This window comes from Triturus cristatus, chromosome 7, assembly GCF_964204655.1.
Source record: "Triturus cristatus chromosome 7, aTriCri1.1, whole genome shotgun sequence".
NCBI lineage: Eukaryota > Metazoa > Chordata > Amphibia > Caudata > Salamandridae > Triturus > Triturus cristatus.
This window is the reverse complement of record NC_140590.1, coordinates 164,782,037-164,807,652: the sequence shown is the minus strand read 5'-3', so window position 1 is coordinate 164,807,652 and position 25,616 is coordinate 164,782,037. Positions and strand designations below refer to the sequence as shown.

At 44.9% G+C, this 25,616-nt stretch overlaps 1 protein-coding gene across 1 annotated transcript in view; it reads left to right on the top strand.

Annotated features, from left to right (window-relative positions):
* The window catches only part of LOC146809127 (suppressor of tumorigenicity 14 protein homolog), a 144,760-nt gene that overhangs the window by 5,518 nt on the left and 113,626 nt on the right, over nucleotides 1-25,616 (top strand). The window lies entirely within an intron of this gene.

Below are 25,616 nucleotides of genomic sequence, written 5' to 3'. Positions count from 1 at the left end.
TATTTGTCTGCGTTGAGTGATGTGGTACTCGGTCTAATCCGAGGGAAAGGGGCGCGTAATGGATGGAACAGAGTGCTGCATAGGCCTCATTTATAAAGAGAAAGCGTGCAATGGGTGAGGTGGGGTGCTGGTCTATGCAGCCTGTTCTGAGGGATGGTAACGTTTGGAACACATCACAAGTGACCTTCTTACCCCGAGTTATTCATCTTGTTTTTTGTTTATCCCATGCACTCTTGTGATCACCAATGCAGTACATCACCTCTTTCTCAACCGCCCACAGCTAAATCAGTGATCCCGTAAGATTTGCACCAATGCTGATTACTTCATAAACTTTAGATGAACGTTAGGGAGATTTACGCCAATCTCCACGTTTCAGGGAGATGTGTTAATGGTACTTTCAGGGAGGTTTGTACCCGCAATGTCCATTTTGGGGAGGCTTGCACCACCCATCAGATGCTTACCCCACATACACCTTTTACAGGGGATGAGTAGCTTGGCCAACCTTCTGTAAAATATTATGTGCTGTACACATGTGAGATAATAATGGGCGTGCTTTGGAAATGTGGCGCTAAGTTTGCACTCTGCAAAGAAAGGAAAAACACACAAGATGCAGAAATGTAGAGTCCTCCTTGAAAGCCACGGAGAGATGGTCCACGGTTGTGCACTCAACAATACAGGGGCAGCTCTTCCGCTAAGGAAGAGGAGCATCGCTCCACTGCTCTAAGCGCAGGAAAAAAGAATTGTTAATATTGTATTTTTCTTCTCTACGGGGCTGGGTAATGGCGGGGCGGGGCTGGTATCAGATCCTGGGAGGAGGGGTTCATGTAAACTGCTAAACTGCGCATGATGGTTTGGCCGGTCGTCTTCGCCCGGCTAAACACTTGTGCACTTTGCATGATCCCCGCAAGGCTGTAATTCCCAGCCTGGTGGGAATATGCACAGGCTCCCTGTCCCGTTTTGAGCGCGCGAACCGGGGTGCTCAGACCAATCGCAACACTGCATTGCCCCGTTGTGCTAGGCTTAGGGGAGCCTGTGTGCTTCCGGGACTCGTCAGGAAGCAGCGACGGAGGAGTGACGCAGACGGCCGTAAGGAGGTACGTTTTTGTTGTTGTTTGTTTTGTTCCCCCCCCCCCTCAACCTCCTTTTGCCTCGCCACACTGTTCCCTGCCAGCCGCCATGGTCAAGCAAGAAAACTCCCACAGAGTGCGCAAGTGTAGAGTCCAATGTGGAACTCGTGAAGGTGTCCCCACAAGGTTGTACGCCCAGAACAAAGAATGCAAACGCACACAAGGCGAAGAAGTGTAGAGCCTTCTGTGGTCGATGGGTTGGACTAGTGTGCGGCTTGGAAGAGATCTGGGTTAGTGGATCAGTAGAAAGGAATGTTTTTGAGAGGTGGACGGTTGTGATTTAGTAAACACTCCTGCCTCCATGGCAGCGGAAGTGTGTCAACCCTGGAAACTCCCCGCAATGTGGGTGAGACTTGAGTTGCTTCACCCCTCCACTGCCTATTGTGCAAACCTGATTTCACTTTCATTTTCTTTCCATTTATAGATGTTTCCAATGCTTTAAATGGAGTATAGATGTGCAGGTACTCAGTCTAGCATTAACTCTCTTTCCTTTCTTTGACCATGCCCATGACGATTTATGTAAGCGGCTTGCTTTTGTCCGATTCGAGTGACCAAAAAAAGACTCCCCAATTCATGGACCAATGCAACATCATTTCAGGGGCCTCCAACATTTTCACAAATAAAAGCCCCTTGGGGCCAATGAAACTCATCCCAAGCTATTAATATTATTAGTGTTGGAATAATGACCACATCGGTCGGGATTACCATGGTGGTCACCTCCGTGCTTCAGGCAAGGCTGCCAGAAGCATTGTAAAAAGGAAACAAGCCTTTGTCACTTTAGCATGGGTAACACTTCGCAGCGATTCCCTTGGTTGCAAGGTAATAGTAACAAGTCTCCCCTTTGCCCCATGATTTATCACTTAAATGTCAGCTTTAAATATGTTTTGGAAATTCAACCATTTTTCTCCAAACTCAAGCTTATGAGGTCCGATACTCAGTTTCGTCTCAGGTGGACACTTTTCAATTTTGGTTCATGCATATTAATTCAGCCAGGCAGAACCTTTAAATCTAGTAAGCTGGACTTCAGACAGGGGGGCCTCTTGTAGGTAGCCGGAGAGCTAACGACAGTTCACAAGCTACAGTCTGGAGAAGCCTGGTCTATATTATTGGGAAAAATGCAGCAGTGGCAAACGTACCCTCAGAATGTGGTGTGCCCCCCCCCCTAAACAAAAAGTGGCTGCCAAGTCCCCCACCTTGGCTCAGGAAGAGAAGGGCTTCAGTATAAGGAATGTGACTCTGCCCTCGGTCAGAGGGTCAAGCCGGGCTATGGCAGGGCGTACCGGATCGATGGAAGATCCTTCCTAGGGAGGGGCAAAGGGCTCAATGGTCAGTGTCTGGTAAGGAGAAGCCCCTCAAAGGTAGGTACCCTCACCCAAGATTCCTACAACACTTTGATTGCGCCCATTGAATCTTCAGAGAGAATGCCGCTGGATCCATATAAAGACGACCCTGAAGGCACAGGGGTGCAACAGCGTCGACCTTGGCCAAAGGAGGCCTAATGATGGAGTTTGATTATCAAACTTCAGTAAGAGGATGTCGGAGGCTAGAAATGCCTCAGCACTGCAGTCCGGAGCGCTCAACATCCAGGCAGCTGTACAGATCATGACTTGGGTCCACTGCGAAGACACCGGTAGCTGAGATCTGGAAGCTCCTTGGGCCTGGCCAGAAAGAACCATGAGGATGGTGTGCCCTCCTTGCAGCAAATCAAACGCCTGCACTGATGGGCCTATCCTGTTCCTTTACTCCTACCTCCCACTTCTTACTACTTCATACGAATTGCTGATGCCCTGAATCTGGATCGTCAGGATGGTCAGTTACCCTAACCCCATTCTAGTGTGTTTGTTCAAGTAAGACTAGTCAGTTGTGATGACTGCCATGTGGTTGGCTGCGGTTCAATGCAGCCAATCCGAGCTCTCTCTGTACTGAAGTCAACCTTTTCCAGGTGACTCAGATGCAAGCCTGACCAAAGCACCAAAATGTAGCGTGGTATCTGCATGGAGCCCTAAAGGCACACCCGGGACCAATCTGCCACGTCACGATACAGGTGAGATAGACAAACCAAGAGTCTGCACTCCCATGCCCTCTCGTGCTTCCTATCCTTTCCTGGTGGCTGCCTGCTCCCTCTGCAATGATCTGTACAGGGTGTTCCTACCAGGGTGTCTCTGGTGGGACCTACCCCCTCCCATGCATCTTAGAGGACCCAAGAAATGCACATGAGATTCCTGCCTTGACACCGGTGATTCAGTCCAGATTAAAATGCCTGATTTGGAGAAGGGCGAGTCAACGTGTTAAGACCATTTAAACTCGTGTTGAAAGATAAACCTTTAGTTGAGTAATGGTTGATGGTCACTGCTGATGAACCGGTTTCCATGGGAGCAGAAGATGTTTGGAGAACAGTGAAGCTGGTGAATGTGAAGAAGCTTCTCTTCCCTTACACCGCACGTCCAGGACGAGGAATGTTCCTCTGATGCTTAAGGATTATACTATTGACCAATACATTTTTGAGTTTGTTTCCTGGAGGGAGGAGGTCTGTAGTCTTTCCCCTGTGTCCACCTGCTCTTCAGGGCACCTTGCTGCATGTCCTGACCTAATGCTGCTCTTCAAACGCTCCACTTGTCAGTTCTGTTCTGAATTTCTTTAACTGCCAGGTTAGTCCTTTGGGGGATTGGAAGTGGTGCCTAAAGGAGCCATCTTGCTCTCCTCGGTTAAACCCATGTTTACCGTCTTTAAATGGAATGTGCTGAATTAGTCGTTTTAACCCGGTTTTTGAACATTAACATATATAAACATGATTGGTATTCTCAATCTAAAGAGGCAGCGCTTCACGTAAACCGTCTGCAGTATTAATGCTTAGTCGTCCCTTGGCACCCGCTGGAGGGAGCGGACACTCCTGGGTTCTGCAGAGAGCGGGTCCCTCTGGCCAGGGTGGTCTCTCCCTCTCTCTCCGGTGATCAGCTGCTTAAACGTGTCAGTAGAATGGACCAAAAGACCACAGAGAGGGAGCTGGAAGACCACAGAGAGGGAGCTGGGAGTGGAAGTGCCAAGCCACAGTATGGGCATAGAGGGAGGTTCCTTGCTGTTTGCGTCCTCTTTACCCGCGGAGGCTGCACTGGTGGTGTTGAAGGAATGATGTGGTGTCCACCAGCCTGATCACGTCATTTTCCCAGTCTTTAGTTTGGGGAGATTTCTGATCTGAGATCAATGACTTTTTTTTTTTGTGTCTACTGATCATAGTCCGTGTTAAGTGTCTGTGTAGTCACTTGCACTTCTGTGATTGTCACTAAAGTTGGATGTATAAATGAATGGAAATACTTCTAAAGCGCACAGCTACTACAAGCGTGTCCCAACACTAAGGCAACAAGCCAAAAGAGACCCCATCCACACTACAAGTTGAACAAATGAGTTTTCAATTGCTTCTGGAAGATGGTTTTGTTGTGTGAGGCCTCTGTTGTGGTCTTTGAATGGGGTTGTGTGACTGAACCACACATGCAATTACCACACATGCCGGTTCCACGAGGTCTTAACCACGCACGTCCTAACCACGCACATGCCTTTACCGCGCAAGCCTTTAAAATGAAATGTGCGTTGTTAAGGCATGTATGGCAAAGACATGTGCGTGGTTTCCCTTTGGGGGAAGGTGAGAAGGGAAGTATGTTCACGTGGGGTAAGACCGCACACACTGTAGCCACCACACGTGGACTCTGATATGTATTCCTGCGCAGTGTCTGTCGGAGTGCGGATACGTCCTCCTTACATCACCCATGAGACCTCATGCAGTGGTTGGAGGGGCTCTCATTCCTCCGCCCTACTTGAAGTGCCATACGTAACATTCCTTCTTGAGACCATGATTTTGTACAGCCTGTCCTATCATAAATGGCACCCAGTACCGTTGGTACACTTGGTGCCACAAGGTCCTTTAGTCTCACAGATTGGCAGGAATGGCGCAGATGAGACCGCTGCCACAAGCCTTGTTGCGACTCCTGCTCTATCCAGACATGCCATCTTGTAGGGTGCCTCAGTGTCCTGCAGTATCGACATACCTGAAATGGGCATTCGATGTAAATGCATTATCCCATGGGGAAAACCAATGCAAGCTGGAAACCCATACACACAGTACACTTTCGGCTTGTTGTGTGTGGTGTCTATGCACTAGCGTAATTCATTGTTGGTTTGGCAGCTCCTAAGGGTGGCATAAAGTAGATGTTACTGCTCGGGTATTGGGCACCCAAACGTCCTGCCCTTCTTACCATAGCCCTACCCTCTCCAAGCACCACCTCCCATTGGATCAAACGCTGAATACTATCCATATTTTATCCAAGTCTCTCGATAGCTCTTTCTCTTCTCTACATCTGTTGCTGTCCTCCTGAATCCATTTGCTGTCACCCTCCAATGCTCTGAGGGGTGACCAAGAGGATTAGTAGCAACGTTTTGAGTTTTGAAGTTAAACTATAAGTTGTACAACTCTAAGTTTCATGAAAGGAGCCCTAAACAGTGGCAAGAACATTCGCGCTGACATTCTGGCCATGATGGTGCTGCTATGAAGCTGCTTACCACCTGCCACTGTGATGCCACCCACACCCTGTCCCCGCTGCTGGACGTCTTGCAACAGGACTTGTGGCAACGGCAGGTACACGACTGAAGATGGACACCTATTGTACATTTCCACTTCCACTCATAGCTCTGGCAGCATACGTCGCATCAACCTGAATCCCTGGCCAATTTGTGCAGACATCTGAGTGCAAGGATTGAGGTTGGTGTAATCACCCTCATCAGACATCGATTATAGAGAGAAGTTTAATCGTGAGTAGTGGTGGGGTCAACGTGTCGTACTTCATTGACACCCGCTTAGTCTGCTGTAAGTGTTTCTCATACAATGTTGGATCCAAGGGGCACCAGGTTGAGGAGATGACACAACTTCTCCAATGCAGCAGTCACATCTACAGAGGAGAGTGTGACCCCATCCTTGTAGTTAATGAGTAAGCTAGACGAGATCTCAATTCATTTTCAAGAACTGTTTCTTTAATCTTATTTTCAACTTTTTTCTTTGGTATTTTTGTGAGGATCAGGAAGATGAAATGTCCTTGTTATTCAAAGGATTCCTTATAGCACATTGTCTAAGCTGCACCAGCCGACACGTATTTCTCCCAAACGGGTCAATCAGACCTGGGCTTTCTCAAGGCTGAAAGAGATGTTAATGCGGCAGGGTCAATCATTGTTTTAAACAAAGTTAGCTATAGCCGGACACTCAGTGAGGGAAGTGTAAAGTGAATGCGTTGGAGTAAGCCAAGGTCAGATGATGTGCACCAGTCGTGAGCTACAGTGATGAGGGAGAAGGTGGAGAAAAGAGAAGAAGGAAAAGGATCAGGCAAAATGGGTAGTAAAAGAAGGGAAGGAAAAATAGAGGGGTGAAGGACTGTGATTCGAGGGAATGGAAACGGGGAGAGAGAAGTAATAGTACAATGTCCTAGTAAAGTAAATTAAGTTATGACGAGCCATTATATGGGTCTAATCCTGTTTTAATATGGTTAATACTTTTGGTATGTTGTGCGAAGGTTATAGTTCAGGAAGAAGGTGAACATTAAAAGGATTTTTTTCCCTTGTTCCCAGTGCTGGCCAAACAGACGTTAGGGCCGTTGTCATTAAGGTTAGAAAGGGAATATCTACTATTAGCGTGCAATTCACGTGGGCAATGTGAGTACATTCCGCAAGCATATTAGTAAAGTGAGTACAGAATTTATTGTACACCCAATTGTCCCAATTAGGCTTGCACCATAACTCAATGCCTCCGTTTAATACATGGATAAGTTGGCAAAAGTTGTATACCTTTTTAGAGCATTGTTGTAGCACAGTCTGGTTCACATATACATCGTTGAAATCAATTGCAATGCGTCACATATTGTAATGATCGTGTCAGAATTTGAAGTAGAGAAGCAGAAGGAAGTTCAACATGTTTAGAATGGAGTCCAGGGAGAGAAAAAACTGGCACGAGAAAGCAGCCGGTCGGCAGCGAGATAACAAAAGCGGGTACATTCATGCTTTCGGCCATACAGCCGTGATGATTCATATTAGAGTTCCTTTAAGGGCAAAAATAACATACCGAGTAGACTGGATTAACGACGAGGCACATAACCTGCAGATGTCAGAAGACCATTAGATTACTGACCCAGGGAATTGGAGAGCACAATTAATGATGTGAGTACCAGTTAGGGTTAGGAGACGGGCGGAGGGCCAGACTTAAACTCCTGTAAGTAAAAGGCAATAATACCGGGAGCAGGCTCCTGCTTGTGTGTGCCGGGCATTATGTGAAACGCTAAGCGTCTACACAGCAGGAGAATGCCAAGCCGTCATAACTTACTTGTGTCATAGGTCACGGAGTAAGGGTCCTGGGTTAATCCCTTGCAACCTCGTCTCGATGGGTGTTTTGCATTTTACGCGGTCGCCTTCTTAATTGACTGACCTTGTTTTTACTTTGCTTTATTTTGCATTAATTAGAATTCTGCACTAGTTAGGACTTCGCTGGCATTTTACACTCACCTACTCACCCAGGAGGGTGTTTGGGGAAATCCCGGGGGCCCGCAGCAGACAGGCACAGCCGCCATCTTAGGAGTGGGCAGAGTTGCGGGCTAGTCTTCACCCACCCCACCGGAAGAAGGGATTTAACGCTCGATGGCACAAGCGCGCAGTGGGTGCACCGATGGCGTGCCTAAGGCAAGCCCGTCCGCGCCCGAATGGGTCCAGACGCCAGGACCCATGCATCTTCCACGCAGGATCATATTAAGTATACTAGTGCACAGCTCCACCAGCTCGACAGCGCACCTACAGCCCAATGTTACTATCAGATTCGGTGTGATAAACTGGTTAAGAGCTGTTCACACTGTTCATATACATTCCCCCCCCCCCTACTGCTACTCCCACTGCATGTACAGCCCACTACAAATTGTATCTACTCAATTGGAGATCTATGTCTAAACACTGCACTGAGATTTTGATGATACTTCAGGATCTCGCGCCAGATGTTCTGTTTTTAACTGAAACCTGTCTCAACTCCAGCTCAGAGCCAGACATTGTGGAGACACTCCCTCAGGGATATTTAATACAGAGGGTGGACAATTATAGGCAAGGGTGGAGGTATCGCGATTCTCACCTGTTGTCTACTCGGTAACCCTCTTACAGATTGTGAGAATATGCATTTCTCAATTGAATTTTCCCCCCTACTCTCGGTTTCTGGCATCTTGATTTATCTTCCCCCCCCCCCCCCCCCCCCCCGGAGCAGAAGGCTCCTTTTGCAAAGTTTTGGTAGACTGCTATTAACCTAGTAAGCATGTCCTCCAACTTTATCCTCTTAGGCGATTTTAACTTGCACTTCGATGACCCAAAGGCGGTAATAGCCGTCGAGTTGGTAGCAGATCTTGCGACCTTGCAGCTTCCGCAAAAGGTCTCAAGGTCCACGCACATCACAGGACACCGCCTTGACTCTGTGTTCTCCAATTTGGAGAACCTTATAGGAGATAACCCTATTCCTGTCCCTTGGTCCGACCACTTCCTTATTCCCCTTTCATGGTGTCCCAGGAGCCTTAATCCTAGAGTCCAACCTTTAATGACCTTGAGACGTCCCTGGTCCAAGCTCAATCCAGATAATTGGATTCAGGTATTGGATAAGACCAGACCTGTACCTGATCCCTGTCCAATTGCAGCTGATAAGGACTTCTGCAACTGGATCGAAGACTCACTAAATCAGGTCTCACCTAAAACCTTGATCCAGAAACAAAACAGCTCCTATAAATACCCTTGGTACTCTGCGGAACTGCGGGCTCTTAAGCAATGTTGTAAAGTACATGAAAGAAGGTGGAGGAAAGATTTCTCTGCCAGTAAGAAGAACGATTATAGAAGAGCCGTCTGTAAATACAGAACAGAAATTAAGAAGGACCAAGCATCTTTTTATGAGGAAAAAATTATTTTGGCATCAAATTCTCCTAGAGAAACCTTTCTGATCATTAGGAAACGTATTAAAATCCCTGCACCCCCCCCCCCCCCCTATCGCCCCTGATATGTCAGGTAAACGATGCAATAAACAGGCAGAATTTTTTAGCACTAAAATTCATAACCTCTTGCAATCGATGTCCTATGTTGAGGACGTACGTGATGATCAATGTGCCAATCTCACTAGTCATCTGTTGGATTCCTTCCCCCTCTCCCTCAAGAAACCCTTTTGACCCTGTTCTCTTGGGTGAAAAGTGGCTCACCCAGGGACCCAGCTCCCATGAACATTTTGGAATAGGCGGTATTTACAGTCGCCCTTGTTGTTGCAGATGTGATTAATTCCTCACTTAACACATGAGTAGTGCCCCCTAAGTGGAAAAGGGCAATGGTAAAGTCATTGTTGAGAAAACCTAACCTGGACCCGGTGGAGTTAGGTAACTATCGCCCCATCTCCCTCCTTCCTGGGATCACCAAAGTGGCAGAGAAACATGTGAACTCGATACTTTCCAATTTTTTGGAATCAGTGTTCTGCACCCCTCACAGACCGGATTCCGTCCACGACAGAGCACGGAGACCGCTCTGGTAGCTGTAGTAGAGGAAAGTAGAAATATTGTGGATGCTGGAGGGTCGGCAGCCATCATCCTTCTCGACCTAAGCACAGCATTTGATACGGTAAACCATCGTACTCTTATCCACCGTCTCAAAAAAATAAGAATAGCTGGTATGCCCCTGAAATGGCTTTGTTCCTTTCTAGAGGGTCGCTTCTTTCAGGTCTTTGAAGGAGATGTGAGTTCACTACCTCAACCTATGCTATGTGGCATCCCCCCCCCCCAAGGCTCGTCATTAAGCCCGACTCTCTTTAATATATATATATGGCCCCCTTGGCAGCAATCATTGTACCATTCGGAATTCAAATGATAACCAGACGACACCCAATTAGTCATGGCTCTTAACCAAGCAACCCACCAGACCAAGGCCCTTTTCTTATGCTTAACTGAGGTTTCTAAATGGATGAATGCCTCCCAGTTGAAGCTGAACGGGGATAAGACAGAGATGATATTGGGCAACCCCGCCCCAGCTATATTGGAGTCCTTGTGGCCTGTATGCATGGGCCCTCTTTCAGTTTTTAAAACTGAAATAAAGAGCCTGGGCATCTGGCTTGACCAGGATCTGTCATTCAAGGTGCAGGCAAGAAAGACAGTGGCCACCTGTTTCGGCCTGCTCAGAATGGCTAGGAAAGTGCTTCCTCTTCTTCCTCCTCTAGCCAAGAAAGTCCTGGTCCAGTCCTTGATACTTTCAAGGATTGACTATGGCAATGCCCTTTTTTTTAGGTGCCCCAGCGGCAGTCATGACTAAATTACAAAAGATCCAAAACTGTGCAGCCAGACTGCTGCTGGGCGTATCCAATCGTACCGCAGCTAAACCATCCATTCGTTAACTGCATTGGCTGCTGGTGAAGGAAAGGGTAAATTTTAAAGCCCTTGTATTGTTCATAAATCCCTTCAAGGGAATGGTCCTCTATTATTGGTAACTATGATTCACCCACATAAAGCTAACGGGCATCTCCGATCCAATGACCTCCACTTGGTGTCGGTCCCTAAAGTCAAGAGGGCCAGAAGTGGTGGCAGTCTTTTTTCTCTTAATGAGGCCAAACTATGGAATGGAATGCACTGCCCCTCCAGTTACGGAGGGAACCTAACCACCTAGTCTTCCGAAGTCAATTAAAAACCTTCCTGTTTCCCTAATCCTCCTCATCCCTATCCGATCAGTCACGCTCAACGCTGGGAGGCCTCCGGGTAGCCATGCGCTAAACAAATGTCCTTTCATTCATTCATTCATAAAGCTACTTGGCTGAGAACAGCCTTGTACTAGTAGAAAAGATGGTCGCCATCTTTGAGTGCATGTTTTGCTTACATACCGATCGAATGTGCAAGGAGACCAATCTTGTTTAGCCCTCGACATGGACTATCAGCAGGAAAAATTAAGTTTGAGATACATCAGCCGTATGCTGGTGCCATCCTGTTTTTCCCTCAACACGGGCTGTCAGCAGGAAAAATAAAGCTTAAAATATGAGCCGTTTGCTGGTGCATAAGGCGTGAAATAGGTTATTAAGCCTAGGCTACTTGGAAATAGTATTAAATCAACCCAGTAACTATGGCAATTTCGGTCGCCATTTTATAAGGGTTTGCAGCAAGCGCTACTCAGACGTGGTGTACAGGTTCCACAGAGTGCGGGGTTTCTTTATCCCTGGTATTAACGTCATGTCTTCATTCAACCTCTTCACTACCGATGGAAGTTACCAAATGGCAAATATGCTAGGGTATAGATTGGGACTTGAAATTAAAAGTTCTTGATGCTCTCTTAGATGGAAATGATGGTGCTAATGATTATAGATCAATGCGATGCTGAAATAAGGTTTGTTTTTGTGTGCAGAGTTTTGTATAGCGCAAGCTTGACCCGAATCCAATCGGGTATCAGTGCGCTTTACATAGCACCAGTTACTTAACATGAGGACACGCATTCATTTTTTTTTGTTAGGCACAGGGAGATTAAGTGATTGGCCCAGAATCGCAGGATGTTCAGCGTCATTACCGAGACTCAAACCCATTTCCCCAGGTCTGAGGTCGAGCGCCCTAGCCTTTAGGCCAACTCCTCTCCCCAAATGGGGAAAGACTTGTAGGTATGGCAATCTCCATGTCCAGACAAAGGGACGTCCGTCATAATGTAGGGGCGTCATTATTCTTTCAGGGGATAGGGGCTTTGGCCCTGGATAAGATCAGGGTGGAAGAAATAAGTAAGAGAAAAATAAAAAAGAAGAAAGGGAATCGGAGGGAGAGTAAATAAATACAGATTATGCATAGAATGCAATGTATCCGCAAGTAGTGCAGAAAAGTTATAATAGTAATGCTATTGGCTAGAGGTAAAGGGAAAGACTGGTCATAAAATAGTCATATTTACACATAGTTGTCTTGGTATCTGTCTTCGACCACAGTTCTTACATAGTCAGAGCGACTAAGCAGATAAGTCCAGTTCCAGATCTATTTATTCAGAGCCAGTAGTGCCATTCGTGATCTTTGTTCAAGCCATTCTCAACAGTACCAAAACAGATGATCATATTACTTTATTGCTGACTTGGTCTGAGCTCCAAGTTGCCTCCTCTTGTAGGTTTCTTAAATCTTTTGAGGCCCCACCCTTTATTTACTACCAAAGGTGCATAAACCTGGCCTACTACCAAAAGGGAGACCAATCAATGCAGGAATAGGATCCATCTGCTCTAATGTTGGCGCATTTATTGATGCAGAACTACAACCCTTCATGAAAGACCTCCCATCCTTCCTCAAAGACACCAAAGATGTCCTTCAAAAACTTTGAATAAATAGATCTGGAACTGGACTTATCTGCTTAGTCGCTCTGACTCTATCTATGTAAGAACTGTGGTCGAATACATAGATACCAAGACAACTATGTGTAAATATGACTATTTTATGACCTGTCTTTCCCTTTACCTCTAGCCAATAGCATTACTATTATATGTAATGACTGTGTTCTGCACTACTTGCTGATACATTGCATTCTATGCATAATCTGTATTTATTTACTCTACCTTTTACCTCCGATTCCCTTTCTTCTTTTTCTTATTCTCGTCCTTGTTTCTTCCACCCTGAAGCTATCCAGGGTCAAAGTCCCTATCCCCTCAAAGAATAATGACACCCCTACACTATGACTGACGTCCCTTTGTCCGGACAGAGATTGGCAAACCTATCAGTCTTTCCCCACCATTAACGCCTTATTCCAGCATCGCTTTAATCTATAACCCTTAGCATCGTCATTTCCATCTAAGAGAGCATCAAGAACTTTTAATTTCAAGTCCAAATCTATACTCTAGCGTATTTGCAGTTTGGTGACTTCCATCGGTAGTGAAGAGGTCGAATGAACACACAATGACATTAATACCAGCAATCGAGAAACCCCGCACTCAGTGGAACCTGTACACCACGTCTGAGCAGCGCTTGCTACAAAACCTTATACGATGGCGACTGCAAATGCAGTAGTTACCGGGTTGATTTAATACTATTTCTAAGTCGCCTAGGCTTAATAACCTATTTCACGACTTATGCGCAGCAAATGGCTCCTATATTTTAAACTTTATTTTTCCTGCTGACAGCCCGTGTTGAGGGAAAAACGGGATGGCCCGCATTTATGGCTCATATATCTCAAACTTTATTTTTCCTGCTGATAGTCCATGTCGAGGGCTAAACAAGATCGGTCTCTTTGCACATTTGATCGGTCTGTAAGCAAAACATACACTCAAAGATGGTGACCGTCTTTTCTACTAGTACAAGGCTGTTCTCAGCCAAGTAGCTTTATAAAGATGGTGCCCGCGTAGAACTCAAACACCCATCGAGACGAGGTTGCAAGGGATTAACCCAGGACCCTTACTCCGTGACGTATGGCATTCTCCACGCTTAGCGTTTCACATAATGCCCGGCACACACAAGCAGGAGCCTGCTCCCGGTAATATTGCCTTTTACTTAAAGGAGTTTAAGTCTGGACCTCCGCCCGTCACCTAATCTTAACGGGTACTCGCATTATTAATTGTACTCTCCAATTCCCTGGGTCAGTAATTCTCATGGTCTTCTGACATCTGCAGGTTATGTGCTCCGTCATTAATCCAGGCTACTCGGTATGTTACTCTTGTCCTTAAAGGAACTCCAATATGAATCATCACGGCTTTATGGCCGAAAGCATGAATGTTCCCGCTTTTGTTATCTCGCTGCCGACCGGCTGCTTACTTGTGCCAGTTTTTTCTCTCCCTGAACTCCATTCTAAAAATGTTGAACTTCCTTCTACTTCTCTAATTCAGATTCTGACACGATCATTACAATATGTGACGCATTGCAATTGATTTTAACGATGTATATGTGAACCAGACTGTGCTACAACAATGCTCTAAAAAGGTATACAACTTTTGCTGACTTAACCATAACTCAATGCCTCCGTTTAATACATGGCTAAGTCTAATTGGGACAATTGGGTATGCAATAAATTCTGTACTCACATTACTAATATGCATGCAGAATGTATTCGCATTGCCCACGTGAATTGCACACTAATAGTAGATATTCCCTCTCTAACCTTAACCCCTTCCATGCTCATGACAAGCTCAGCTCGTCATGAGTCGCAGTGGAGCTGTGCTCATGACGAGCTGAGCTTGTCAGAACGGCTGCGGCCCGCCCACATGCGATAAATTCCCCGCCGGTGTGGGAGAATTAATCAGTGGGCTGGGTCGTGACGAGCTCAGCTCCACTGTGAGTCATGACTAGCTGAGCTCGTCACGAGCACAGCGGCGCTGCAGACCCCTCCCCCCCCCCCCCGCACTGTGGGGGAATTACCCCCGCAGGGAAGGGGTTAATGACAACGGCCCTAATGTCTGTTTGGCCAGCACTGAAAATAAGGGAAATAAATCCTTTTAATCTTCACCTTCTTCCTGAACTATAACCTTCGTACAACATACCAAAAGTTAAGTATTAACCATATTAAAACAGGATTAGACCCATCTAAGGGCTCGTCATAACTTGATTTACTTTACTAGGACATTGCACTCCTACTTCTCTCCAGCTTTCCCTTCCCTCGAGTCAGTCCTTCACCGCTCTCTTTTCCCTTCCCTTCTTTTACTACCCATTTTGCCTGGTCGCTTTCCTTCTTCTCTTTTCTCCACCTTCTCCCTCGTCACTGTAGCTCACGACTAGTGCACATCATCTGACCTTGGATTACTCCAATGCATGCACTTTTCACTTCCCTCACTGGGTGTCCGGCTATAGCTAGCTTTGTTCAAAACAATGATGGACCGCATTAACATCTTTCAGCCTTGAGAAAGCCCAGGTCAGACCTTGTTTAGCTTACTCATTAACTAAAAGGAGGGGGGTCACACTCGCCACTATTTGCTACAAGTTATAAGTTAGAAGCTGGAGAGGTATAGTGCCTCGAGTGAACAACCCCCGCCCCTCCCCCTTCCCCCCACCCAAACCCCAAAACCTAGTCTTCTCTAAAACCATATTGGGCAATACCATCCGGGACTGGGGTCCCTGGACCTTCTCATAACACCGGAACTGACATCTGCGGAGGAGAGTAGATGAAGTCAGATGGATTGAAACCAGCAGAAGTAAGTTGAGAAGGAAAAATGTATGAGATCCAACTGATTTAACAAATCTGCCCTTTCAGCAAAGGCCACGTAGATCACTAAACAAACCACAAACAAATCAGTTCAGGCTGACTTTCTATGACCGCTCCATCCTATAGCTCCTTTCATGGCTCGTCAGAAATTTTGACTCTACAGAAGCCACACCTTTATTAGGTTGTGGAGGTAGAGATTCTAAGGTATCCATCCCTGCGAAGCTTGGCTCGTTGTGTGTTGCGCCCAAAAATGTGTTGCCTTCACCACCGCTGCACCTAACCTCCTTCTCCATGTGCTCACCTACATTTGTGGCTGTGGATTTGTTGAATTTATTGATCCTTCCATCTCGAGTCTTGATGCTTCCTCTTTTCACCTAGATCCTGGTGGGGCGCGAGAACCTGGGCTTGCCTTCCTCAATGTGACCTGGCACCATAATTCTCGCACGGTTTCTCACACTCGCCTCTGACTACTTTACCTTGCGTATGTCACACTCAGCCTTGTTTTGTGAAATCTTAAAACTGAGGACGGCTGCAGGAAAGACTAGGGAAGCCCTGAAGGTCCAGCTACGGAACGCGGGTGGCGGAACAGGAGACCGGCACTAGGATGCAGAAAGGGCGGGAGGTCCAGCGTTCTCCAGCCATACTTGCACTTTGCGCTGCTATCCACTGGTGCTGTTCCAAGCACCTTACTGCTGCCTTTCTTCTCTTGGGGGATGGCTCGGCTTCTATTGCAAGATGGCGGCAGCAATTTGCATAAAACCTCGTGCCTCAGTTGCATGGAATGGATGTTTCAGCATACATGCATTGGAAGGGAAACTCTTTAGCTTTCTCTTATAATTTATTTTTTTAAGCAGTGGAAGGATATGTGAAGGAAAGTGGGTCACTTAATAATCTGCCAGTAACTTCCTTGTCTGGGTTCCAGCTCCAGATACACTTCAACGCTTTGTCCTAGTTGCCAAGCAACCCACCAAAATGTAAAATAATAGAAACCATCCCCCCTGGGCATGAAAAGGAGAGTGAGGCCGAGACAGCTAATAGAAAGAGCACTTCAAAGAACAAGAGCTTCAATTAGAGAATAGCAAGAAGCGGGAAAAATCGAGAGGAAGGAGACCGGCGCTGAAAAAAGAGGCTTTTCAGGAGGAAGAAGGTGTGAAAGACCAGATTAGAGAATGGAAGAGGTAAAGAGTGTGTAGTGGAGTCAGAGACCTCCTGACGGAGGCTTCAGGCTCCTAGCTGCAGGTATGCGGTCGAAGAGACATCCAGGTATCCCGGCACATAACCCAACCCACGGGCTTGTGCAATCCATACATGCACAATCACATGGCACACACCCATTCATGGATGGATGGATGAATGCAGACTCATGTACTCTAGGCACGCTGTAGAGATTGCAATGCAGAAATCACTACTGCTTGGTGTAGGAATACTTAACTCTCCTCACTCTGTTTGGGACCAGCACCTTGTAGGTAACCCTGTTGGCCCCTGCAAGTTCTCATTGTATCCTTGGGTCCTTTGGCCTCATTTACCAGATGGTACTTAGATTTGCCGTGTTTGCAGTTGCCAGACTTCATGTGCATCCAATGCATGTATCCTGCCCTTATACAACATGTTATCAACTGTTCGTGTACTTTGTGTGACAAATTAAACTAAGACAACACGTGTGGGGCAGGAAGCATGTTGTTGGCGTCTATCATGGAACTCTTCATGCGGTGTGTACTCTATAAAGTTTAATTTCCTTTACGAAACGCTTATTTAGAGTGTACGATGTTGACATTATCACTAAATTTTGGTAATTTGTAACATGTTTCCTACTGGTGTTTGTAGAGATGCTGCTGGGCACAATGAGTTTTTTCTTTTTCTATTTTTCATGCATTTGAATGTGTTCCTCTATCATGTTTGCATGTCGCTGGAGAGCCCTGTGCAGGGAATTAACAAATGGGCAATTCAAGATTTGCTTAATCACTTGCTATGATCAAGCAGTGTCCGATCACTGAAATACACACGCGTTATGACGCGGATTCCATGCTTCAGGATTTCTTGCTACCAACAAACTATGAAAACAGCAGCTGCCCTAATGGCCAGGATGAACCCTTCCTGGCGCTTGAATCAACCAATCGCAAAGCAGCATTTCCACATAACCTTCCACCTCTGTCTTCACATTGATTTGGGTTAAATGAGGCCCTATTCATTCATAAGACAAATCTTAAAAGGGGTTTGAAAGCTCAAGTGCAAAACGAGCATGGTGGAGGGAAGATATTGGACAGAAAGAAGGGGTGGGCGAAGCACAGAAGAAAGAAAGTGCTCAGTTGAGAAATGTAGTGGAGAGGAGAGAGCCTGGAGGAGAAAGAGGGAGGCTATCCAGGCACATCTGTGATGTGGAGAACATGCATGCAGAGTGCGGTTACACATAGCAAGGAGACTGTAGGGATTCAAGGACTAGGAACTTTCAATATTAAGACATCCGCATCCACACGCTTGTCACCAGTGCACTTGGATCTTGTGAATGTGGATGATGACGTCAGGGGTCCTCTAAGCTCTCACACACGGTGAGTGGTTTGTGCTCTCGAACACAGTCTTTTGTTTCAATGATTTGGGAATATTGGGGGTATGTCCTGCCATGCAAACACCAATTACAAATGACCTCCTGAATAACTGGTGGGAGATGATGGATGGAATACATACATTAAATCCATTTAATTGTAATTAGTCTGGCCACATATTTCCTATTATTTTTGATACAGTGCAAGTACAGACAGGGACCAACACCAGCACATCTAACTTTACCCTTCCCCATTAGTAAGAGGCCATGATGAGCTCTCAGGCCATGGCTGTTGAGAGCACAAGGCACCCTAGACCAGGAGAGCACCAAGAAGGGCCACTTCCTCTTGGAAGGTTCTGTAGAACACTCGCTTGTCAGTAGAGTGATTCCTGTATCCCCCAACCTTTCCTGTCCACGTCAACATAGGATGGGATACGCACTGCAGGACCCTATCAGGAGGACCCCCACAGTCTCCCTTTTCTGTACTGGTGTCTCGAGAGGTGGGGGATCCTGCAGTAGCCAACCTGTCCATTCAGAACCCTCCCTTTCCTGCTCTGGACAAGGAAATCGTAAAACGCCCAACCTGTCCTTGTCAGGAAGGTGTTCATTGCCCTCTTTACACTCTACCTTACTTGTTACTTACTGAGGACGGAGGGAATGAAGGACGGAGGGCAGGAGAACGTGAATCCAGCAGAAGGTAACCTGTCCCATTAGGGAGGGGGGGGGGGGTGTCTTACAACCCTGAGGGCTTGGGCAGCAGGACATCAGAAGCCATAAAAAAACTAAATGGATTTCTGCTGATTGCGTTTTGTGCATGAATTCTGACCCTTGTGTAACGGAATTAAATCTTGGCGTATTGTGGGCATGCCTGGTATGAAAATACCCAAAGCCCATCCCTATTGTATGCTGGCCCTGGGTTGTTTCTCGTAATTCCTGACATATTGTGGGCACACATGGCATCACTACTTGTACCCCTAGTAAAATGAGGACCTGGGCCTATCGGTAACATTCTTGGCTTATTCTGGGCATCTGTGGCCACCTGTTGCCTATGCCTGGCATAATGGTGGGAATACTTGGCATATTGTGGACATTTATGGCATCTTGATGTCTGCTCTTTTCAAAATGATAATACCAGAATTGCAGGGCATTTTTCCAAATTGTGAGCATTCATGACATTAGTGATTCCAAGGCCTGCAACAAAAATGTCTATACACGCCTGGCAGAGGTGCAAGTGAGTACCTGAGGGAAATTTTAGACTGGTGAGTGCCAAAAGTATATACAAGACCAGCATAGGCAAATCCATTAGGTCTGGCTGTTAATGGTGGGCAATTTACGCTATTTGCTTTGCCAGTGCTTGTGTATACACTGGCTGCCATGTTGGAATAGTGACCATACCTAATTTTTAATTTACCATTCCAAGATATGGCTGTCATGTTTACAAGTAATATGTCTTCTACATCGGGCGCCTTGAAATATGGACAAAGATATTGCGAAATACGATTAAATAGAAGCTGACATTGAAGATTGCAAGAATCCTACCCTAAACTACTCCAATATGTGTCAAAGAAGTTTAAGAAATTGAATAAAAGTAGACAAATACAATATATCAAGGACTCCGAATAAGAAAGATTTTACATCATGTAGAGAAAAATATATATATATAAGACAAAAAGGACAGTGCTTGAAATGAGATTGGGTGTATATATATATATATATATATGTTATCTACTGGCGGTTGCCAGTAGATAGTTAGGACCGTGTTTCAATAGGAAATCTCAAAATTCTATTTTCAATAACTTTGGCGCCGGTTGATGAATCTTCGCGAAATTTTCAAAACTAATGGGGCGCTCCGCTCAGCTCCTACCCTGAAAGTCTCGGGGTGATTCGTCAAGCGGGGGCCGAGAAAAAAGGGGGGTCCCAAAACACGTTTCCCCCATGCATTTTTCCATAGGACCTTTAGTCGAAGGTACAGCCCGAACGGCTGAACAGTATTACTTGAAATTTGGCATAGAGGTAGTCCTCAGGTCAGGGAAGTGCCTTTTGCAGGTCTGGTGTCAATCTGTTCAGTATTTCCTGAGAAAATAGCATTTAAAAGCATATAAATATCTCTACGCGCGCACGGTGCGCGCACGAGCGAAATTCTGATTGGTTGTTAGATGTCAGTCAACATTCGAATCGGTCGAAATCAGGAAGTGTCGGCCGCCATTTTGTCTCTCGCACTGAAAAGGAAAGGGGGAAAAAAGGTGGAAAATGTGAAAAGGGGGCAGGGAAGAGAGTTCCTGACCCCCTAGCCTTTGTCAGGGGGTCACAGAAGGACCCGCATGGGAGAAATAAACATTTTATGTTTTTCTATAATAATCGCGGGGTGCGCGCACGGTGAAAAACCTTAAAATATATATATTAATAAATACATAACTTACCATTTAAAAAACCGTAAAAAATCACTTAAAAAACCATAGGTTTCCCACACGTTATAGTTAGGAATTAGCATTTAAAAAACCTCTCAAATTCACTTAAAAAACCATAGGTTTCACACAGGTTTATAGTTAGGTGGACATTTCACTCGTAAAAAACCAATGAAATGCCCCGTTATAGTTAGTTCAGATAACTATAACTCGCGCGACCGCCACTCTATCACAAGGATGATGTCATCAGTGATGCCACTGACCATGTCATGGGTGATGTAATATGTGACGTCATGAGCAGTGGATTGCGGGCGCGCGAGTTATAGTTATCTGAACTAACTATAACGGGGGAATTTCATTGTTTTTTTACGAGTGAAATGTCCACCTAACTATAACCTGTGTGAAACCTATGGTTTTTTAAGTGAATATATATATATATATATATATATATATATATATATATATATATATATATATATATATATATAACCTACTGGCGGTCGCCAGTAGGTAGTTATAGTTAGGACCCTGTTTCCATAGGAAAACCGCAACATTCTATTTGGAATAACTTTGGCGCCGGTCGACGAATCCTCGTGAAATTTTCAAAACTAATGGGGCGCTACGCTCCGCTCCTACCCTGAAAGTCTCGGGGGGGGATTCGTCAAGCGGGGGCTGAGAAAAAAGGGGGGTCCCAAAATGCGTTTTTCCCATGCATTTTTCCATAGGACCTTTAGACACAGCTACAGCCCGAACGGCTGAACAGAATTACTTGAAATTTGGCAGAGAGGTAGTCTACAGGTCAAGGAAGTGCCTTTTGTAGGTCTGGTGTAAATCTGTTCAGTAGTTCCTGAGAAAATAGCATTTAAATCAATATATATATCTGTGGCAGCTTACGGTGCGCGTACGGTAAGCTTACCGTACGCGTACGGTGTCGTGCGCGAGCGCGATCCTGATTTGCTGTTTGATCTTAGTAAACATTCGAATCGGTCGAAACCAGGAAGCTGCGGCCGCCATTTTCTCTATCGCACTCTGGAAAAAAAAAGGTTGAAAACCTGTAAAGGGGCAGGTTAGACAGCTCCTAACCACCTAGCCTTGATTACGGTGTCCCAAAAGAACCCCCAAGGGAACAAATTCAATTTTCGTTTTGTGCATGGCATATGTTTAAATTAGTATAGGAACATTTAATAGTTTACCTTTCACAACGAAGCGCATAATATGTCCTCCGTGTGTGGACGGTGCGCGAAGCGCATCGTGCGTACATGGCCCAACCAGCGTAACGTGGGCACGCGGTGCGCGTAGCGCACCGCGTGCCCACTGTGCGTGCACGGCACTAACTGCGTAAAGTGGGCGCGCAGTGCGCGAAGCGCACCGCGTGCTCACTGTGCGCGCACGGTGCGCGAAGCGCACCGTGCGCGCACGGAACGAACTGCGTTAAGTGGGCGCGCACGCCACGAACGGCGTAAAGTAACTTAGCATTTAAAAAACCGTACAAATTCACTGAAAAAACCATAGGTTTCACACACGTTATAGTTAGGAATTAGCATTTAAAAAACCTTGCAAATTCACTGAAAAAACCATAGGTTTCACACATGTTATAGTTAGCTGGACATTTTACTCATACAAAACCAATGAAATTCCCCCGTTATAGTTAGTGCAGGCAACTATAACTCACGCGACCGCAATCCTCTGCTGATGACATGTGTCTTTATGAAAAAAAAATATTTGTAATAGATGTATAGCTAAAATTTAATGGAAGAAGACCTGGGCAAATAAGTGTCTAAATACAGTATTAGCATCAGCAGAGGATTGCGGTCGCGTGAGTTATAGTTGCCTGCACTAACTATAACGGGGGAATTTCATTGGTTTTTTATGAGTAAAATGTCCAGCTAACTATAACATGTGTGAAACCTATGGTTTTTTCAGTGAATATATATATATATATATATATATATATATATATATATACACACACACACACAGGCACCAATAAAAAGACAAAAATAAAACAAGGACTCTGAATACCAGGCACTCCGTAGAGCGTCCTAAAAAGTGTGTAGAAGCTTTAAAAATCCAGCTTTTTTTCTTTCTTTCTACACTTGGATTGGATTTTTCGCCTAAATCACAGGCTCAATTGAATTAAACATATTAAATTAATTTAACGAACTGCAGGCCAAATAAATGTAATTGCTCATTTCTTAACAAGCCCAATGTTGATATAGAGAAAGTTGAGATGGTCCCCTGACGAAGGCACCACAGCCTAAACGCACGTAGCTTCCCTATACCACCAGCCTTCCCATTGTCTGTTTTACCTGGATCTCCCTTCTGTTCATAAATGTGCATTGAAACAAACTGTTTAATCATTTGTATAAACTAATTGCACTGTTTTCTCGTGAATATATGATTATGCAATAATTCCTTTGATGTATTGACAATTTTAACTATTTAACAAACAATTAAAATAATGGTTTGATATTGAGATACAACAATTAAAAACAAAACGATTTTTTTGATAAATAATTGAATATGGTCATAGTCATTTACCCATAATAATGCAGAATGTTTTCTGTATAAATATTGTCATTTTGTCCTGAAATTTTGAATTTCTTTTTTGACTATTGTATACTTGTTCCTATCCTTCTTTTCCCTTTCATGTTTATTTTCCTACGGCTAGCGGGTTCATTTTTGCATGTAGGGATCCCCCTTTTTCCCAAACCACAAGCAATATGTTGGCCATATTGGCATGGCGAAGACTGATTTAAAAATGGGAAGTCCAATTCTTATGTGCAAACTAATGTCCACATTTGACTTGTTTTTTGCAATACGGTATTATTGGTTTACTGTTTCATAATGGCCATTTTATGGACACAACTAAAAATACAGCATGGAAAAAGCCATGCAAACATGTTACACCCATAAAAGTAGTGTTTGCATGGGGCGTGTCACACTGAAGGGAATCAAGTGTCACAGCAGCAGCTTGAAGTGAGCTGCTTAGCACTCCCAAAGAAAGAAAATAGAAGTTAATACAGGGAAACATTGGTCAACAAGCGCACTAAAGTGCATTATTTTGTGTGACTGATAACCACATGTGCTTACGCAAAATGCTGTCACTCGCAGTGAGGTCAGGAGAGCCAATGGCTGAAGTGGGATGAATCATTAGCCCCACCTGTATGTTGTGTAGGCCTGGGCAAAAATTTCGTTCCGTTCGCGGAAATTGCGATAATTTGACATTTTTGCGTTCCGCGGAGAGCGTGAAAATGTCAAAAATTCCGGTTTCCGCGGCTTGGCGATAATTTGTTTCTTGCTCGCGCTGTAAAATAATACATTCTCGCGCGCGCGCGATCGCCTTACCTGAATCCCTGCGTTCGCCGACAAGTTTTCTTGATCCGGTCGCGTTCTCCATGAGATGTTGTATTGTTTTTAGCCATTTGCGCTGTCTCGCGACAGTTCGCGCCCGCAGTGACGTCATGCGTCGCGCGATCACGTCTTTCTTCTCGCGATCATGCACCGCGAGAACAACTCAAAACAAGATGGCCGCGCCCGCAAGCAACCACATGGGTAAGTTGGCGACCCGCAACCATGCAGAAAATCTCGCGAACATGCCGGAAAAAAACTTCCGCATCTTCGCGATATTTCTGCTTGTTTGCGATAATTTTAAACATTCTCGCGATAATTTGCGAAGGTTTATTCCGCAAATTCCGCCCACCCCTAATGTTGTGGTGTGTGGAAGTAACATGTAACTAATAATTTAATAGATTAATGGTTAACGACTACTGGTTCAAAACCCCCATCAAGAAAGAAGAGGGGCCCCTTCAAAACCAAAGGAGTAGGGCACTATTCAGTGAGAGAGAAGAAAAAATCCTTTGGACAAAACTACGTTGTCTTAGCACATGACACAATGCTAAACTTGAATCCAGCCAACACCATCACCTTTGTCACTCACTCACTCATACTAGAGAAGGTTGGGCCATATATAATCAACAAATAAGCAAAAAGGCAATAAAATTATAAACAAAATTAGACAAAAATAGATTTATTCACAATCTCAAATAAAAAGGGACAATACAATCATTGACATTGTACCTTACGATAATCACATAAAAGATTCATAACTACAGTGAACTAACAAAAGACATAAACAATAAAAACTGAAGAAGAGGGATATAAAACAGACAAACAAAATATGTCTTTAAAATTTACATATCCGTGGTGTAACAATACATATGGCCTGGAACTTGGTGTTTTTGTAATTTTCTACTCGTTCACCACCGCCCGTGTTCACAAATTATGTGGTTAAAAAGGCGTCGAGGCGTTTTGATGGATGTAAGATATTTCCATCTTTATCATGACAAAATAATAAACTGTCTCGAATTGTTTTAAAAAAGGCTTTTGGGAGAGACCAATAAAAACATCTAGTCATATAGTACTTCCTGGATATTCCTCTATATTTGAGTTTCAAGTCGGGTTTTTTTTTTTTTCACACTATTGCAACATAGGGCCTCTATATCAGTTATGGATGGCCACGCTTTATTCTTTTATAATTTTAGGAATGGTAGCTTTTAGTCTGATTCTTGGGGCCCATACAAGTATTGATGGTCCCGTTCGATATTGAGGCTAATGATTCTTAGATGAAGAAAACCATGGCTTAAGTGCAATCTGCAAATTGTTAAAAAAAGGCTTGATGTGGCTGCTCAAAAAGCTGTTCCGATGTTCTTAGTCTTGAAATGCTCCCTTTTAAATTGGGAAAGGTTTTAATAGATGCACGCTCCCGCGTGTAGTCAGTCGGGAATACGCATATATTTTTGTTTTCAAGAATTTATTTGAAAAAATGAGTCGGAGAGAAAGCTGAACTGGTCTGAAAAGCCCAGGCCTAATAATGAAACGCTGGTGTTCAGGGCAAAAAATGCTCTTACTTTTCAAAATGCTAATCTGCTGTTTATTCGGAATGAGTTCATTTTCAAAATGAAAAGCGTGTCGGACAAAAAAATGAACGTTTTCACAAACAACCAATTTGATGATGGGGACAAATGGACTGCGTAAACAAATATATAATGAACACTGATTTGAGGTGTAACCCGTAGTACTGTCTAGACCATCGTCTAAGACTGGTATTACCCGTCTACTGAACGAACTTGTAATCTACGCTATAGCATTGGGCTGTATGACACCACCATACAACCCTCCCGGAACCTTAAAATTCAACCCCCCTGCATTATGTACATGCCCCAGCCCTATTACCTACCCGACCCCCACCCCCACCCTGAGCCATAAAACCCAGCTCACCCTAGACCCAAAAAATAACCTGACCCCCCCCCCCCGCCCTAAGCCCTGAAAACTGCCCCTTCTCCCTGTTCATAGCTCTAGAATTCAGCCAACTGCCCTAAAAACTACGCC